Source organism: Mytilus galloprovincialis, chromosome 12 (genome assembly GCF_965363235.1).
Source record: "Mytilus galloprovincialis chromosome 12, xbMytGall1.hap1.1, whole genome shotgun sequence".
NCBI classification, from domain to species: Eukaryota; Metazoa; Mollusca; class Bivalvia; order Mytilida; family Mytilidae; genus Mytilus; species Mytilus galloprovincialis.
In genome coordinates, this window is record NC_134849.1 from 79,563,595 (window position 1) to 79,584,034 (window position 20,440).

Below are 20,440 nucleotides of genomic sequence, written 5' to 3' on the forward strand. Positions count from 1 at the left end.
TGTTCCACCTGACCAAAAATTTGTAAAACATGCACCAAAAGCACATACTGGATGTACTGAAGCTGCCATTGAACAACAACATGAGCAATGAATACTATAAAAGAAAAACAAATGACATGTGGTATCCATTTATGACACAAAATCAGTACATGCACAGCAAAAAATCACACACGAATAGCAAAGGAACAGTGCTCTTATTGCTGTTCTTAATCTGAAAGTTACAGTCAGTCAAAGGTAATACTTGTACAACATTTTTTTTTGTACAAGTAAAAGTAAATAATATATACTTATATAAGTTAATAATAATGTTTGAATAATCTACACTTAATTTTCTCAAAAATTTACTTGTAAAAGTATTTTTTTTCCTAATCCCACAACAATTCTCCAGTTTTGAGATGTAAAAACATGACTTTAACAATTATTCTCAGGTTAGCTCATAATTTTTGTTTAACTTTCAATGTTTCGTCTCATTGATTCAACAAAGAAACTGATTGCCCAAAAGGCAAGGCCTTCAAAAATTGCCCCTTGGGGGCTTGTAAATGAGCAGTGCTCTTAAGATAACAGACAAATGAGATTTTAATTGGCCATGAAATTACTTAAATGATTAGTAAAGACATCTGCAAAGGACAGACAATTAAAAATTCTATTAAAGCAAAGAAGTCCTAAAAATTAAAGAGTATCATGATAAATCATCTCATCTGGGCCCACAACAAACTCAGCCTTTTTCATATTCGGCATTAGAAAATCGAGACTATAACAAAATTCGTAATTATACTTTTTGCTATTAAGACTCCTGAACAAAGTTTTTGCTCAGTTCTTATTATTTTTCTTCTTGTGATCTATTTAGGCGTATTTTGAGGGGCCAACAGAAGGGATGAATTTACTATGTCTATAGAATCCTATGGGATTTTTTTTAAAATTTTCAAATGACTATAACTTGAAAACAGTAAGTGACAAACACACATGGTTTTCAGTAATGATCACAGGACCAGAAAACAAATCAAATTAAATTTAGGTTGAGTCCATGGGTTCACCCCACCCAACCCCTTATGTTTGAGAACTTAAAAACAGTCAAGATCCCCACCCCTAAACCATATATATGTTTACATTGTATATGGTACAATAAAACAAATCAAATGAAATAAGGTGAGTCCCCTGGGGTCAATCCCACCCCTTGTTGTTTGTGAACTTGTTAACCATTGAGATCCCCACCTATAAACCATATATATTTTTATTCAGTACAATAAAACAAATCAAATGAAATAAAAGGCGAGTCCCCTGGGGTCACTCCCACCCCCTTGTTGTTCGAGAACTTGTTAACAGTTGAGATCCCCTCCCATTAACCCTATATATTTTTGTATGGGACAATGAAATAAATGAAATGAAATAGGAACTCCAGAGGGGTCAGTCACCCAACCCATTTCTTTTTGAAAACTTGTAAACAATCGAGATCCCCACCCCTAAACCATATTTATTTTTGTTTATGGCAACAAAACAAATCAAATGAAATAAAGTAGGAGTCAGGTCAGCTCCACCCCCTCATGTATGAGAACTTGGAAACGGTCAAGATCCCCACCTCTAAACCATATATTTTTTTGTATGGGGCAACAAAACAAATCAAATAAAATAAAATGGGAGTCCCTTTGGGTCAGCCCCACCCCACCCCTCTTGTTTGAGAACTTGGAAATGGTCAAGATCCCCTACCCTTAACCATATATATCATTGTACTGGACAATAAAACAAATCAAATAAAATAGAAGGCCAGTCCCCAGGTGTCACTCACACCCCCTTGTTGTTTGAGAACTGGTAAACGGTTGAGATCTCCACCCTTTAACCATATATATTTTTGTATGGGACAATACAATAAATCAAATGAAATATAGAAGAAGTCCACAGAGGTGACCCCACCGCCTTCTTTTTGAAAATTTGTATATGGTTGTGATCCCCTACCCTTAACCATATATATTCGTGTATTGGATAATAAAACAAATCCGATGAAATAAAAGGCTAGTCCCCTAGGGTCACTCTTACCCCTATCTCCTGCCTGTTTGAGAACTTGTAAACTGTCTAGATCCCCACCCCTGAATCATGAATATTGCTGTACATGATTTCAAGAAGATTTGAATGACATACAGGTGTAATACCTAGACGTCACTTGCACATATCACTTTACTAGACCAGACAAATTTGTATTGGACTTTGCATAATGTCAGGCGACCGTGGGAATGACTAATTTTGAGCACTTTGTTTGGGAGACTTCGTAACAGCATCCTGTTACAATTATTTCTTTTATAAAGTTGTTTTTATAAGTAGGAAAAAAAAGTTAACAACGCAATCTACACGACAAGTTACTTGTCACAAGCTAAACAAGTATATACATGTTCAGAAATGATTCAACTGATATTTATCTGAAACTGAATTTGAGCTATTTTATATTTTCAGTTTAAAGATCTACTGTCCATTTTTATTTGATTCAAGTCCAGTCAATGTATTACTTAGAAATGGTAAGTGAACATTATAGTCAAATTGTTTTGGAATGTTTGGTTATTTATTTTATCAAATGAAATTCAGAAATAGATTTTGTCCGCACCATATCTAAATGTGATTTGAAATTATTCAAGCTACTCTTCCAATCTTTCCATGAGTGATTTTCTTCACTTTGATTTTAATTCTTTTTAAACAAGATTAACATTTTGCACTCATCTACTTGTTAAATAAATTGGAAACAAAAAATAACATGACATAATTACAAAATTAATTGCATTTGGGAGTCCAAACTAAACAAAACATTGCACTCATTACATTGTGAGTTGCTTAAATAATAAGAGTTTTTAACGAGTCACTTGTGGTGTAGGAATGAAAGATTAGATGTTAATGTCAATCAATGAAAGAGGCCAACATTGTATTCAACCAATGTAAACTTTGTACTTATTATTGAGCAACATAAGTGTCACATGTGGAGCTCCTATACAGCCCTCAACTTTTGATGGATTCCCTGTTGCCAAGTCTTTAATTGTTATGCCCCACCTACGACAGTAGAGGGGCATTATGTTTTCTGGTCTGTGCATCCTTCCGTCTATCCTTCAGTCCATCCGTTCAGGTTAAAGTTTTTGATCAAGGTAGTTTTTAATGAAGTTGAAGTCCAATCAACTTGAAACTTAGTTCACATGTGCTCTATGATATGAACTTTCTAATTTTAATGCCAAATTAGAATTTTGACCCCAATTTCACGGATCACTGAACATAGAAAATGATAGTGCAAATTTCAGGTTAAAAGTGTTTGGTCAAGGTAGTTTTTGATGAAGTTGAAGTCTTATATCAACTTGTAACTTAGTATACATGTTCCCTGTGATCTTTCTAATTTAAATGCAAAATTAGAGTTTTTATCCCATATTTACGGTCCACTAAACACAGAAAATGATAGTGTGAGTGGGGCATCTGTGTACTATGGACACATTCTTGTTAATTTTGTGTTTTGTGTACTGTTGTTTGTCTTTTTTCTTTCTTAGTCATGTTTTTATTTTAAACTTCTATTATTTGTATTTATTAGATCTCTGACCAGTCAATGTGATCCTTGTCCAGTCAAGTTGTTATTATAGGTAAGTGTACATTATATGTGAAATATATACATGATATAGGATCATTTACTATTGAAAATTAATTTCCAATGTAAAATATTCAAACTCTATAAGGGGAGATAATCAACATATAGTTTTTACATTCAAAATACCATAACTCCAATGTTTTTATAGTAAACAAGACACATGACATCATAACAATGTTATTTGACTTCAAAGTAGATTAGCTGAACTTAAGTATTGAACTTGTGCTAAAGAAAAATAAAGTGAGATAAATGTCAATGAGACAGCAACCCAACACCAGAGCTCCAGATAAGAATTCACAAATTGGGGTTTTTACCCACCATTTTCTTGTGTAATTGGGTGATACAGATTTTTAATTGCATTATCAATTCCAATTCACCCCTCAAGTTAATACAGATTGGGGTTTTCACCACCAAGCTCCTTAATGTATTGGGTTTTTTCATCAACACACTATTAAATATTTAGGCAATATCAACCCCGGAATTTTTTCCATTTTAAATATGTTTCTTTCTTTGAATAATATGTGCTATAGCTGTTTTATTTTCTTAATTCACTGACGAGCAATTGTAGGTTTAATTTGTGTCCCGTTTCAAACTTTCTGCCAGTTTTGTATTTTCTCACAACTTGTGAAAACTGTAAATAACGGACATGTGTATTCCAAGGCACTCGTCTCAGATCTTTTTTTCTCTTATATACCTTTATATAAAAATTCTGAGAGGAAAGTCTGTGTGTGTATTCACTCATTAACCGTAAAACGAAAAAATATAGTATATTAATTTAAACTCTAATTATACTTGAATGTTTTTGTTTTATTCAATTTACATAAATCTGGGTTAAGTTATCCCTTATTAGAACTTTTGGTTTCCAATTACATATCATTTCATATTTGATATCATTTGGCCTTTCACATTTTCTGACGGCAACTGATTCAGTTTTTGACGAAGTCCCGTGTTTATTAGCAATGTCTCGTTAAGGTACGCAAACACGCCCATGCGTTCGACGGACGCTTCCTAAAAATACTGGCTTAGTGTTGTTATCATCATATCTTTCCCTCACTGTTATTCAAAAGAAGCTGAAAACATGTTTCTAATCAATATTTTTATCCGACATTCACTTTCGTTTTAATTCGATGTATGTTATGATAAATCTCGAGCAATTCAAAAACAAGTTGCTTTCTTTAAAAAAAGAAAAGCAATACATGAACCTACGACCGCTGACTACCGTGTCACCAAAAGATCGTTGCTGAATTTGTGTTTGCTTTTGTATTGAAATAACTGACTGTAAATAGAAGATGCTAGTTGAAAGTATATGTTTACAGCTTTTATTTGAATGGGCCGATTTGAATAGTCATTTTGAAGCTCAATTATTTTATTTATTACCTGGGAATGTGCATAATTTTCCCAATTATAAGCATTCGGCAAATTGTCATTTCTCCTAACCGGATGACTTATGCAAATTGCACAAACCTATCACAGTATAAATTTTGCTTTATAACCTGGAATTCTGGATGCATTTATTTTATATATCATATCTTTATATTTTGTTTCCTACATGAATGCCTTTATGACCAGCTCATATTTGAAGCTGTCTTTACTCATGGTAGATGTTTTATGCGGTGAAACCTGTGACATGCAATTGATTGGGACCTCTTGTGAAGAGACTTATTTTGGTCTCATAAAACATCTCAAATTTTAAGGATTTCCTGATTTTACTTTTAAAATCAATTCAAACATTATACAGGGAAACTTAGTTTTGCTGAAGAATTTCTTAGTTCAGAAGTTTATGACTACCTGTATACACTTTCAAAATAACCAATTTATATAAAAAGGTATGTAGTTATAAAAATATACCAGAATTAAAATGATGTACACCAGACACGAGTTAAGTCTGCAAAAAAAGCATCAGTGACGCTCTAATGAAAAAAGTTAAAAGGCTAAATACATTGCAAAGTTAAGGAATCTATTCTTTGGGTAGACAATCCTTAACGTTTCGAAAATGTCAAAGTTTATAATAGGACAGTGACTCAAAAAAGAAACAAAAGAGAAACATCTCGAGGTCAGAATATCGTTAGTTATGATGACCGTGCTTGGAAGTCACATGTAAAACTCTTTCTGCCGTGTTCTGAATTTAGATAACAAAAACGAAAATAAGCTTTCACGAGCGAACTTAATAGTATTGCATGCAAGTTTAGCGCACGAAATAGTAAATAGAAAGCATCTCACTGATACTAAGGAAAAGAATACGCATTTGCGTTATCACATATCTTAACCCTTACCATGCTGAGTTGTTTTCAGAAATTGTCTAAATTTCGAGTATTTGCAAGAATATGCAAATGATATGCAAATGAGCTGTAGCCTGATGCTGATGCATACTGATTACAATAAATCTAAAATAGGTGATCACGGGGTGGGGTGGTCGGGGTGAGGAGGCGGAATTTTTTTGGCGGGAATTTGCCCCAAAGTTGGTCCTCGGGCACAAAAAGCGTCAATTTTGACCTTTTTTCGTTCTTTTTCTCGACCTGTAAGTCCGAGAGATGCTAATAGATGCATCCATCTGTAGTTTACATGTAGCGTGTACACCAGTGAACACTTTTATCACAACAGTTGTTAGGTCGGAGTGAAACTGATCTGGGTTCATCAGTGTAAAGAAGGTCATTTGCACCAAAATTCACCAAATTTCGGAATTTTTCCAATTTTGAACTTTAACTGGACTTGCAACCGGAAGTAGTCATTTCCTCGGCGTATTTTGATAATAGACACGACCAGTCGTTATGTGCCTTTAGGTTAACGGTATTTGTCAAGGTTTCAGTCCTCTGAACTCCGTGATTCAGACCTTGAAGGTAAGCCCACCCCTCCAAAAAACCCAATTTTGTCCGATATCAAATTTTGAAGTTCGTTTTTGAGCTCAAAATGAATATTTAAAGTGAGAAACATAGTTGAATTCGAATGTAAAACGGCCTACATTGAATGTTTTGACTTCGGATTCATTGACATTGGCCTTTGACATGTGATCTATAAAGGGAAAGAATCAAGACGTGTAGACTAGTTGTTCAACACAATGAACACATTTTTTAAAACCGTACCATAGTAAAAATATGTAGATGCTATAATGTTAAACTTTGATAAATTGAATCACAATTTTACAATAAACTAACGTTCCTGTTAGTAATCTTTTCCAATTTTTTTTTTTAGATATATACTATATAATATCAATAAACACGAACGTCAAATATTTGCGGATGGACATTGTATTTATCGAATGAATCTAAATCATAACATTCCACTATATATGTGAATATATTACTATACAAAATATAAGCAAAGACTACTTAATCCATACTAAAACAGTATAAAATAATCAACATTATGGTTGTAATTAAATTTTGTTGTGATTATTGTAAATTATTTTTTACGGTTGTTGTGAGCTGCAAAGATTTGAAATAATGCTTTATGTAATCTATTATTGAGAATACACAAGTATTTTTATTTACGACCGTTTAAAATTTAAATATTTAATAAATTCATCTTACTTTTCGTTTTATGGATATATTACAATACAAAAAAAAAAATACTAATAAAACCTATTAAATACTAAAACGGGATGAAATAATAAACGTAGAAATATAATAATTATTGTTTGTAAACATTTTTTTTGTAGGATTCAAGAATTTATTTAAATCTTATTTGTATGTTTCCTTTACAAATAAATATTTAAAAATATCAAAGCCGAGTATCTAGTCATATAAAATATTTATTCCTTAATTGTAGCTCTGAAAATATTCTGATTTCAATCATTGTTAGTTTCTTCAGAAACATAAATACAGTATATTAATTTGGTAGATATTTCTTTCATTCCGATTGAATTAAATAAGTTTGATTAGAATATCATCTTTCTGTTTTCTGATCTAATATAAATAGTATAACCAGAATGTTCTCCACGTAAGACTATGATGAAATGCACTGTCAGTATCCCGTGGTTAAATCTTCAAACATAATTAGTTTACATATTTTCGAGACAACGTTATAATTGACCCAGATATACACACAGTATACAGTGGTCGTTTTAAAACAAATATAATTGCTTCGTCAAGGGCCATCAAGGGACCATATAAAAGACGTAGATAACAACCTGTTTAGATCTGTATAAATGACCGAAAAATTTCGAGACGTTCCGAGAAACTTATTCTGACTTCCGGCTGAGAGATATCGAGTGGCCCATAGACACAATCCAAAACTCACCAATATATAAGCATGAACCCCTCAGGGGGTTCATGCAAAAATATGACAACATGACATACGCTAATTGGATAAACGCCGAGAAGATCGAAATGATTTCAAAAACACATGTACCTTTTGAGCAAGGGAAAATTCCAACAGGGACCCATTTCAGCTACTTGATGCAGGGAACTATTTTTAGAATGAAAGGACATTTCCAATTATAACAATAAAAATAGATTTACGCAACAAGTGAAAACAGATAAGGGTAAATAACGCAAACGGTAGCAAACAAAAGGGTTGAGAACTCATGGTTTTGGCATATAATTGGGTTTTCCTTTGAATTAATTGGGTTATTGAACCCTGCAATGGACAATTGCATTGGGTTTTCTATTATTTGTATTGCGTGATCACGCAATTACGCAGCTTATCTGGAGCTCTGCCAACACAGCAAGAATGGAGATGTGTAAAGGTCAATATATAAGAGATGTTTAGAGGTCAACATATAGGAGATGTGTACAGGTCAATATATAGGAGATGTGTACAGGTCAATATATAGGAGATGTATAAAGGTCAATATATAGGAGATGTGTACGGGTCCATTTATAGGAGATGTGTACAGGTCAATTTATAGGAGATGTGTACAGGTCTATATATAGGAGATGTGTTAAGGTCAATATCTAGGAAAGGTCAATATATCGGAGATATGTACAGGTCAATATATAGGAGAAAGAAAAATCACAAAAATACTGAACTCAGAGGAAAATCAATTCGGAAAGTCCATAATCACATGGCAAAATCAAATAGCAAAACGCATCAAAAACGAATGGACAAGAACTGTCATATTCCTAACTTGGTACAGGCATTTTCAAATGTAGAAAATGGTGGATTAAACCTGGTTCTATAGCGCTAACCCTCTCACTTTAATAACAGTCTCATCAAATTCCGTTATATTTACATGATGCGTTAAATAAACAGTCACAATTAATAAAAAAAGGTCAAAATATGGGTACATCAGTCATCATCGTATAAAATTTTTATTAGGAACAATTTAACAGAACACAAAAACATCTACTATCTACGAACACATTGATTGATTTGAGTGTCTGACGTCAGAACTTTTTTTATACGTCACATACATTTGTTGTTCAATGTGCATACAAACAATTTTAAAATATACTAGTACATAGGCAATGTAAGCATACAGGGTTAAAAAATCAAAAGTATGTAAGAATAAATTATTGACCCCCTAAGGAGTAATTGTCCTTTATAGTCAATTTTTAACAATTTTCATAAAATTTGTAAATTTTTACTACCGGTAACATTTTCAACAGAAGCTATTTGGCCAAGTTCATTATAGATAGTGATAATTGTAAGCAGCAAGAATGTTCAGTAAAGTAAGATGTACAAACACATCACCATCACCAAAACATTATTTTGTCATGAATCCATCTGCTTCCTTTGTTTAATATTCACATAGACCAAGGTGAGCGACACAGGCTCTTTAGAGCCTCTAGTTTTATGCATTAAAGACATATAAGTAAATAATTATAAAAATTCATCCAAATCTATCTAAATACGTTACTGTAAATAGTTTGAGCATGTCACTTTTTCTGTATGCTCCGTTCTTTAACGCCAATCTGAAAGTGCGTTAATTTAAGGGAACTGCAAATATTTGCCTTCACCTAGAGCGCTTCTATCCAAAAAGAATTGCCGTATATGTCCTATTAGAATCGAAATAATTCATGGGGGCTCGAATATATCTAGATTTTACCACGGGTTGTCCCTTTATGCCGATATATTGCTACTAAGGTGAGGGAAATTTATAATTTCAAAATTAAAATCATCTCGTTTGTCATAGATTCTGGTACTGAATCTATGACAGATGTACTGGAGATGTGTAAAGGTCAATATATAGGAGATATGTACATGTCAATATGTAGGAGATGTGTACATGTCAATATATAGGAGATGTGTACAAGTCAATATATAGGAGATGTGTACAAGTCAATATATAGGAGATGTGTACAGGTCAATATATAGGAGATATGGACAGGTCAATATATAGGAGATATGTACATGTCAATATATAGGAGATGTGTACAAGTCAATATATAGGAGATGTGTACAAGTCAATATATAGGAGATGTGTACAGGTCAATATATAGGAGATATGGACAGGTCAATATATAGGAGATATGTACAGGTCAATATATAGGAGATATGGACACGTCAATATATAGGAAAGGTCAATATATAGGAGATATGTACAGGTCAATATATAGGAGATATGTACAGGTCAATATATAGGAGATATGTACAGGTCAATATATAGGAGATATGGACACGTCAATATATAGGAAAGGTCAATATATAGGACATATGTACAGGTCAATATATAGGAGATATGGACACGTCAATATATAGGAGATGTGTACAAGTCAATATATAGGAGATGTGTACAGGTCAATATATAGGAGATGTGTACAGGTCAATATATAGGAGATGTGTACCGGTCAATTTATAGGAGATATATACAGGTCAATATATAGGAGATGTGTACAGGTCAATATATAGGAGATGTGTACCGGTCAATATATAGGAGATATGTACAGGTCAAAATATAGTAGATGTGCAAAGTTCAATTTATAGGAGATATGTACAGGTCAATATATAGGAGATATGTACAGGTCAATATATAGGAGATATGTACAGGTCAATATATAGTCAACAAATAGAAAATAACCTCATATGACTTCACAGGTCTACATTTTAATGTATCTGGCCTTAAAATTTAGGATTATTCATGTTAATGAAATAACTAAGAAATAATTCATGGAAGCCAAAGATTGTTTAAAATTTACACATGGCCTGGGCCGTGATATTCGAATTTTAGTCAGAGCCTTGGCGAGGGGTAAAATTGAAGAATATCACGCTCCAGGCCATGTGTAAATTTCAAACAATCTATGGCTTCCATGAATTATTTCGATTCTAATATGACAAATATGGTGATAAAAAACTGAAGCGAGGTTGGCAATGCTGTGTGTGGGGCTGTTCTTTTTTACTCCCTGTTTGATAAAGCTCAAACATTCTAATAAATCTGTAGCTTGCATGAATTATTTCGTGAATAACCACTTGAAAAAATCTTTTTAATTCTTTCAATTCTCAAACCCAACATTTGCCATTTTTAGCTCACCTGGCCCAAAGGGCCAAGTGAGCTTTTCTCATCACTTGGCGTCCGGCGTCCGTCGTCCGTCGTCCGGCGTTAGCTTTTACAAAAATCTTCTCCTCTGAAACTACTGGCCCAAATCAAACCAAACTTGGCCACAATCATCATTGGGGTATCTTGTTTAAAAAATGTGTGGCGTGACCCGGTCATCCAACCAAGATGGCCGCCACGGCTAAAAATAGAACATAGGGGTAAAATGCAGTTTTTGGCTTATAACTCAAAAACCAAAGCATTTAGAGGAAATCTGACATGGGGTAAAAATGTTTATCAGGTCAAGATCTATCTGCCCTGAAATTTTCAGATGAATCGGTTAACCTGTTGTTGGGTTGCTGCCCCTGAATTGGTAATTTTGAGGAAATTTTGCTGTTTTTGGTTATTATCTTGAATATTATTATAGATAGAGATAAACTGTAAACAGTAATAATGTTCAGCAAAGTTAGATTTACAAATAAGTCAACATGACCGAAATGGTCAGTTGACCCCTTTAGGAGTTATTGCCCTTTATAGTCAATTTTTAACCATTTTTCATAAATCTAAGTAATCTTTTACAAAAATCTTCTCCTCTGAAACTACTGAGCCAAATTAATCCAAACTTGGCCACAATCATCTTTGGGGTATTAAGTTTAAAAAATGTGTGGCGTGACCCGGTCAACCAACCAAGATGGCCGCCACGGCTAAAAATAGAACATAGGGGTAAAATGCAGTTTTTGGCTTATAACTCAAAAACCAAAGCATTTTGAGGAAATTTGACATGGGATAAAAATGTTTATCAGGTCAATACCTATCTGCCCTTAAATTTTTAGATGAATTGGACAATAGGTTGTTGGCTTGCTGCCCTCCAATTGTTAATTTTTAAAGAAATTTTGCCGTTTTTGGTTATAATCTTGAATACTATTATAGATAGAGATAAACTGTAAACAGCAATAATGTTCAGCAAAGTAAGATCTACAAATAAGTCAACATGACCTAAATGGTCAATTGACCCCTTAAGGAGTTGTTGCCCTTTATAGTCAATTTTTAACAATTTTCATTAATTCGGTAAATTGATGTAAATTTTTACCAAATATTTTTCTCTGTTACTAATGGGCAAGGTTCATTATAGATATAATTGTAAGAAGCAAGAATGTTCAGTAAAGTAAGAACTTCAAACACATCACCATCACCAAAATACAATTTTGTCATGAATCCATTTGTGTCCTTTGTTTAATATGCACATAGACCAAGGTGAGCGACACAGGCTCTTTAGAGCCTCTAGTTTATTTACATGTTTTTTACGTAAGCTTCCGTCAAATCCAAAGTTGATATTTTGTAACTAAGGAGTCACCATGTTGACTTGCTGAAATCAGTAAACCTGCAATTCATGCAATAGAATAGAAAATAAAACAAAACCTACCTCAAAAATCAGTTTTAATACAATATCATACGAATTTCGATGGTTCACACATCACACACACATTGATATGTTTATAAGAAACATTCATAACATGTACGATGAAGTATTTTTTAGTCATACTTCATTATTTTATATATATCGTGCTTACACAAGTAAATATGATTTATATTTATTTTTCACAGATGCTTTAGATGATGGTACAACCTTACTTATAAATTAGACTGACCTCAGAGGTACATAAGTATTTATCTTATTATTATGTATTTTATAATATATGTTTTTAAAGACAAATCAATTCATAAAAACCGCCTCATTGATCTTCAAGGTGTTGTGGTATTGTGTTCAACTTTAGTGTGGGAGGTGGTAGGTTTGAACCCTGGACAGTTCAACCAAAGACTTGAAAATTAATATTTGCTGCTTCTCCAAAATGAGGTAAATCAATACTGAGTAAGTAGTTTCCACATCTGTCATACACCCAGTTCCTGTTTTCACATCTGCCATACAGCCACTTCCTGTTTTCACATCTGTCATACAGCCACTTCCTGTTTTCACATATGTCATACAGCCACTTCCCGTTTTCACATCTGCCATACAGCCACTTCCTGTTTTCACATCTGTCATACACCCAGTTCCTGTTTTCACATCTGCCATACAGCTTCTTCCTGTTTTCACATCTGTCATACAGCCACTTCCTGTTTTCACATATGTCATACAGCCACTGCCTGTTTTCACATCTGCCATACAGCCACTTCCTGTGTTTAGTTTTAGTTTAAACATATTTATTTATAGTGGATTGGGAAACAAGTTTTGCAACTTATATTAATCCCTTTCCACTTTGCGGATGCGAGTGCTGCCTTGTAGCGGCATTAGCCTACTCTTTTTCGAAATCTACAAGGGTGTCTTTAACGTGCAAGAGATATGGCTCTCTCTTAACACGGGTCAGCCATTTATCGTCCCCGTCCGACGGACTATCATCGTTTCCTCAAGACCATACTCGCAAATGGTGTCAAGGGAGAGCCGAAAATTGAGTTCCTGAAATTTCCATCCCAAACGGGAATCGAACCAGGAACCTTTGTGATAGTAGTCCTATGCACTAACCACTACACCACGGCTCTCATACTTCCTGTGTTCACATCTGTCATACACCCAGTTCCTGTTTTCACATCTGCCATACAGCTCATTCCTGTTTTCACATCTGTCATACAGCCACTTCCTGTTTTAACATCTGTTATACAGCCACTTCCTGCTTTCACATCTGTCATACAGCCACTTCCTGTTTTCACATCTGTCATACAGCCACTTCCTGTTTTCATATCTGCCATACATCCACTTCCTGTTTTAACATCTGTCATACAGCCACTTCCTGTTTTCACATCAGTCATACAGCCACTTACTGTTTTCACATCTGTCATACAGCCACTTCCTGTTTACACATCTGCCATACATCCACTTCCTGTTTTCACATCTGCCATACAGCCACTTCATGTTTTGTATCTGTCATACAGCCACTTCATGTTTTCACATCTGTCAAACAGCCACTTCATGTTTTCACATCTGTAATACAGCCACTTCATGTTTTCACATCTGTCATACATCCACTTCCTGTTTTTATATCTGTCATACATCCACTTCCTGTTTTCATATCTGTCATACAGCCACTTCCTGTTTTCACATCTGTCATACATCCACTTTCTGTTTTCATATCTGTCATACATCCACTTCCTGTTTTCATATCTGTCATACAGCCACTTCCTGTTTTTCACATCTGTCATACATTCACTTCCTGTTTTCATATCTGTCATACATCCACTTCCTGTTTTCATATCTGTCATACATCCACTTTCTGTTTTCATATCTGTCATACATCCACTTCCTGTTTTCATATCTGTCATACAGCCACTTCCTGTTTTCACATCTGTCATACATCCACTTTCTGTTCTCATATCTGTCATACATCCACTTTCTGTTCTCATATCTGTCATACATTCACTTCCTGTTTTCATATCTGTCATACAGCCACTTTCTGTTTTCACATCTGTCATACATCCACTTTCTGTTCTCATATCTGTCATACATCCACTTCCTTTTTTGATATCTGTTATACAGCCACTTCATGTTTTCACATCTGTGGTTCAGTCACTTCCTGTTTTCATATCTGTCATACAGCCACTTCCTGTTTTCACATCTGTCGTACAGCCACATCCTATTGGTTGATAGTTTGAAATTATACAACACTCATTGTACAATGAAAATTTCTTTTTCTTGGCTTCTATGGAAGGGAATGATTTTATATTTGATGAACAGCTTGAAAATGTTGATTTGTAGAATGTTAGCAATTTTTATGCCCCATTTATGGACATTATGTTTTTTGGTCTGTTCGTCTGATCTTCCGTCCGTTGGTCCGTCTGTCCTGCTTCAAGTTAAAGTTTTTGATGAACTTAAAGTCCAATCAACTATAAACTTGGTACACACGCTCTTTATGATATGATCTTTCTAATTTTAATGCCAAATTAGAGATTACTCCCAGTTCATGGTCCACTGAACATAGAACATTATAATGCGGAATGGGCATCCGTGTACTTAGGACACATTCTTGTTTTTAATGCTGTTCAACTTCTTCCTGTTACCCAATAGTTTGAAATTATTCAAATTCATTGCATAAAGAAAATGATCATGAAAGTTCATGTGAAGAATAACAATGATACACGTATCCCTAGACTAAAGAATAATGATATAAACAATCACAGTTTGTCCAAAAGCCTTCAACAAGGAGCAAAACCCATACCATATAATCATCTATAAAAAGCGTTGGTATGATAAAATGTGAAACATTTCAAAAGAAAAAATCGACAGCCTACTACAACAATGAAGGAAAAACGAATATGGTACACAGCTTCAAACTAAATCCACTATGTTATTGGTCCTGTCTTTCAACAGGCACATACAGTATAAAAAAATGATTGAATTTAATGTGACTGGTCTAGTTGATTATTGATAATGTTTTAAGAAACTGTTACTTGATATTTTTTATGTGTTTCTTAAATGCCGACCTTTTTATAGAAACGATCTCAAAATAAGGAGTTGTGGTATGATTAACAATGATACAATTATTGCTAGACCATAGGACAAAGATATAAACAATTATAGGTCGTTCAACAGCCATCAAAAATGAGCAAAACCCATACCATATAATAATTAGGAGATGTGATATGATTAATAATGATACAATTATTCCTAGACCATAGGACAAAGATATTAACAATTACAGGTCGTCTTATAGCCTTCAACAATGAGCAAAACCCATTCCATATAATCATGATAATCATCTATAAAAAGCCTTGGTACGATAAAATGTGAAACATTTCAAAAGAAAAATAAACAGCCTACTACAACAATGAAGGAAAAACAAATATGGTACACAGCTTCAAACTAAATCCACTATGTTATTGGTCCTGTCTTTCAACAGGCACATACAGTATAAAAAAATGATTGAATTTAATGTGACTGGTCTAGTTGATTATAGACAGTGTTTGGAGAAGCTGCAATATGATATTTAATATTGTTCTTTATGTGTGTCTTAATGCTGGTAAATAGAACTTTTGACATTTTTAGGTCTGGGAAAGTGCAATAGATGTTCTGGTGTTCGATGGAAAAAGCCACACCCTGCTTGTAGAATACATTTGTACCTCATTTAGGTATGTGATTAGATTTTTAAGGTTTTGAGTTCAGTTCATTAAACTTTAAATAGTGCAGAAAAGTTGAGATAAATGACTGTTTCAATGCTATAATATATTATTTGAATGAAATAAGAAGATAAAAATATTAGGTCAGTATTTTACCACTCATAGTGATCATGTTTCTATTGGCAATAACACAAATACCTCAATTAAAACTCAACAGTATATATTGACTATAATTCTTCTTTCCTATTTTTAGGCTATAATGGAACGTTGGAATAAGGTAAGATTTAATTAATAGTCTCCTTGTCATTTGTAGTTTTGTTCCCCATTAGGCCAAACAAAAATATATGTGTGGTTCCAGTAACCCTGCCGTCCCTACTTTTTCGGCTTAAAATAGCCTACTCTAAAGATTTTATTGTCATTTTTCATTAAGCACTGTTAAAGTCAGAATGTTGCTCCCATAGACTCAATGTAAAAAAAAACATAAAATAAAAAAAAAACCCTGCCTACCTACCCTAACTTATTTTCAGATGTAACTGGAACCATACATACTTTTTTATTTGGCCTAAGTGTACAATTAGATACAAGTATGTGATAACTTGAGATAAAAACTAGTAGAATTCTAAGTGAACTAACAAACTACTTATTCCAAAAACAAAAACAAATACAAAACTGGGACAAAGCAAGGTGAACTCAAAAACATTTCTACTCATTACACTGGTGACACAAACAGCATTTGAATCAGTATTCAGTAACTAAACAAAGCAAACAAAAATGAAGTTTAAGAAATTTAGCTAATATGTTTCAAGTATGAATGTACATGATGTAGAAGGGGATGGGCAGCTTTTGAGGGAGGTGGGAAAGGGGGGGGGGGAGATTTTTAAAGTGGGAGATAGTGTATTATTTATGTAGTACTTTCAGAATCCTTGTTTATTTGTAACTCTAAGTAGGTCTATAGAGTTATTTGAAAAAAAATATTGGGACAATTTTTGTACATGAAAAAAAATAAAATACAGAAGTTATCTCCCCTTGCCATTGTTAAGTTCATGTGAGTTGAATAAGACTGACTGATGCAACACACTTTTTGTCTTGTTAGGTTACATTCTCATTGCCTTATTATATCCCACATCTACATTTATTCAGTCTACATACATTTATATATATGTATCTCTTTAAGTTAATAGAGAGATTTCCACTAGCTGATATGAAAAAGGATGAGAAAGTATCTAGGGGCAAAGTGAAGGAAACACAACTACATGTCTTTAAAAGGCAATTAAAGGACTTAGTGAATGAAAAACACAACTACATGTCTTAAAAAGGACAAAAGTAGGGGCAACTGAAGGACTAAGTGTAACACATGTCTTTAAAAGAACAAAGGTCAAAGTCCAAAAAATACTACTAGAAAGAAAAAATCAAGGATATGCCAAATCTAGTCCATGATTCTATAAAAAAAAATATTTTTGAAGGTTAACAATTTTGTCGAGGCTGCGACTTAAGTCGCAGAAAGCTCGACATAGGGATAGTGATTCGATGGCGGCTAACGTCTTAAAAGCTTCATGTTTTAGAAGGTTGAAGACCTGGATGCTTCATATTTTGTTACAGATGCCTCATGTTATGAAGTTTCCGTCAGTCACATGTCCATATCCTTAACCTCATTTCCAATAAAAAAAAAAATTTTGTAATGTTAAATTCTCTCTTATTATAAGTAATAGGATTACTATATTTGGTATGTGTGTACCTTGCAAGGTCTTCATGCCCGTTAGACAGTTTTCACTTGACCTCGACCTCATTTCATGAATCAGTGAACAAGGTTAAGTTTTGGTGGTCAGGTCCATATCTCAGATACTATAAGCAATAGATCTAGTATATTCAGTGTATGGAAGGACTGTAAAGTGTATATGTCCAACTGGCAGGTGTCATCTGACCTTGAACTCATTTTCATGGTTCAGTGGTTACAGTAAGGTTTTGTGTGTTGGTCTGTTTTTCTTATACTGTATGCAATTGGTCTACCATATTTGGTGTATGGAATGATTGTAAGGTGTACATGTCTAGCTGGCAGGTGTCATCTGACCATGACCACATTTTCATGGTTCAGTGGTCAAAGTTCAGTTTTTGAGTTTTGGTCTTTTTATTTAAAACTTTATGCAATATGTCAACTATATTTGTTGTATGGAAATATTTTATGATGTATATGTCAATCCCACAGGTTTTATTTGACCTTGACCTCATTTTCACAGTTCATTGCTCAGTGTTAAGTTTTTGTGTTTTGGTCTGGTTTTCTTAAACTATAACCAATAGGTCAACTATATCTGTTGTTTGGAAGAATTGTTAGCTGTACATGCCTTGACCTCATTTTCATGGTTCATTGGTCAATGTTTAGTTGTTATTGGTTTATGTGACAGTTGTGATAAAGCTTTTTATTTAGGACTATCATCATAATATCAATGATAGTAAAGAAGGTGAGACATTTCAGTGTGTGCACTCTTGGTGTTTTTCTTGATAATATAAAATGCATAAATCCCAACAATTATATGTTATTAAAAGAATTCCTCTCTGTCTGTTATTTGAAGGAAGGAAACTACTGATTTATGTAGTCATTGCTAAACAGAAGAAAACATAATTATTACCTAATTTAACAGTAAGGACATTCATTACAATCTATTTTTATTACGGTTTACTTACAGAAACTTACTACAGCTGCTGGGAATATATATATAGAAGCTTTAAAATTATGTCTACAGAATGGTGCAGACATTGATTATCACGATTAAATGTAATTTCTATGTTATACTTACAGAAACTTCTTACAGCTGCTTTGAAGGGAGATATAGAAGCCTTTAAATTAAGCCTACAGAATGGTGCAGACATTAATTATCAAGATGTAAGTAAAATAGTAACATTCAAAACTACCTTATTTTAATAATTCATAGAAAAATCATTTGAAGATACAGCCTTTTATGGTACATGAACAAAAAAAGACACAGAAATACATGTAACTTAAAATTAAAGCACAGTGAAACAGTGAAAACTACAAGTAACTTCAAAATGTTGAATATTGTACATAAACACACGACAACAATTTACTTTAGAACTATAATAACAGAAGTATAAAAAATAAAAAACAAGTTGCTTCAGAACATAACAGATTGTACATAAGCAGTATAAAACAAACAAAGTTCTAAAAATTACTTCAGAACAGAACAAATTGTACATAAGAAATATAAAACACACAACTATAAATTACTTCAGAACATAACAGATTGTACATTAGCGGTATAAAACACATAACAAGTTACATCAGAACATAACAGATTGTACATCAGCAGTATAAAATATACAACTGCAAGTTACCTTAGAACATAACAGATTGTACACAAGCAGTATAAAACACATAACAACAAGTTACTTCGGAACATAACAGATTGTACACCAGCAGTATAAAACACACAACTACATGTTACTCCAGAACATAACAGATTGTACATTAGCAGTATAAAACACATAACTACAAGTTACTTCTGAAATAATATAATAATATTTATCGCTATTTTGTGCATTTTTCCTTTGATATTTTTTGGTGATAATTTTCATACCATGCTACTCACTTGAGATGGAAATGTATTGCTAGAAACTAAGGAACCACGTGGCGTTGCTAATGAAATTGACATGAAATTGACAACGTTGTCATAGGTAAAATAGCGATAAACAGATTATCATTGGTCATCTCAACTCGATTGCTTTTCTTGCTTTCGCCGTGACTGGCTCAAGCGAGAAAATTAATCTTGTTGAGATAACCAACGATAATCTATAAATCTGTATGGAAACTGATATCTATATCATTATACTGAATTCGATATTAAATCAAAATCTGTTTTTAATTTAACAGTTTTAATGAGAGAAAAAAAAATGCATAAAGGTATTTTTTTTCTCTCGTTAATTGTTTTTGTTTGTTTTGAATTATAGTTGATAAAGTTCTTTACAAGACCATTTTTTACACCAAGGTTTAACAGCAGAAGTAAAACAAATATCACACATGTATGTTATTGCTTCACTTTGACCACATTCCTTAATATATACAAAATTATATTGTTAATTAGACAAGAATCATATAAAGTGGGGTCTCATTTTGTTTGTCTCCTTGTACTAAATCAGGAAATGTAACTATTTTTCATATTTCTTTGAAAAAGTTACTTTTCAAAAAATTGATCATTATTCTGAATCATGTTAATCAGACAGATTTAATCATTATATTAACAAATACTTGTTAGAATTATATAAAGTGAGATGTCATTTTACTCAGAGAATTTTAATGAATCCATTGA

At 33.3% G+C, this 20,440-nt stretch overlaps 1 long non-coding RNA gene across 1 annotated transcript in view; it reads left to right on the forward strand.

The window, feature by feature from the left end:
- LOC143054957 (uncharacterized) overlaps nt 1–16,398 on the forward strand; it is a 38,782-nt gene extending 22,384 nt beyond the window's left edge. Inside the window, exons 3-7 of the long non-coding RNA XR_012971896.1 lie at nt 2,443–2,504; nt 3,551–3,599; nt 12,621–12,671; nt 16,051–16,133; nt 16,375–16,398. This is a non-coding gene — a long non-coding RNA (uncharacterized LOC143054957). The remainder of the gene's footprint in view (nt 1–2,442; nt 2,505–3,550; nt 3,600–12,620; nt 12,672–16,050; nt 16,134–16,374) is intronic.
- Nucleotides 16,399–20,440: the final 4,042 nt, after the last annotated feature.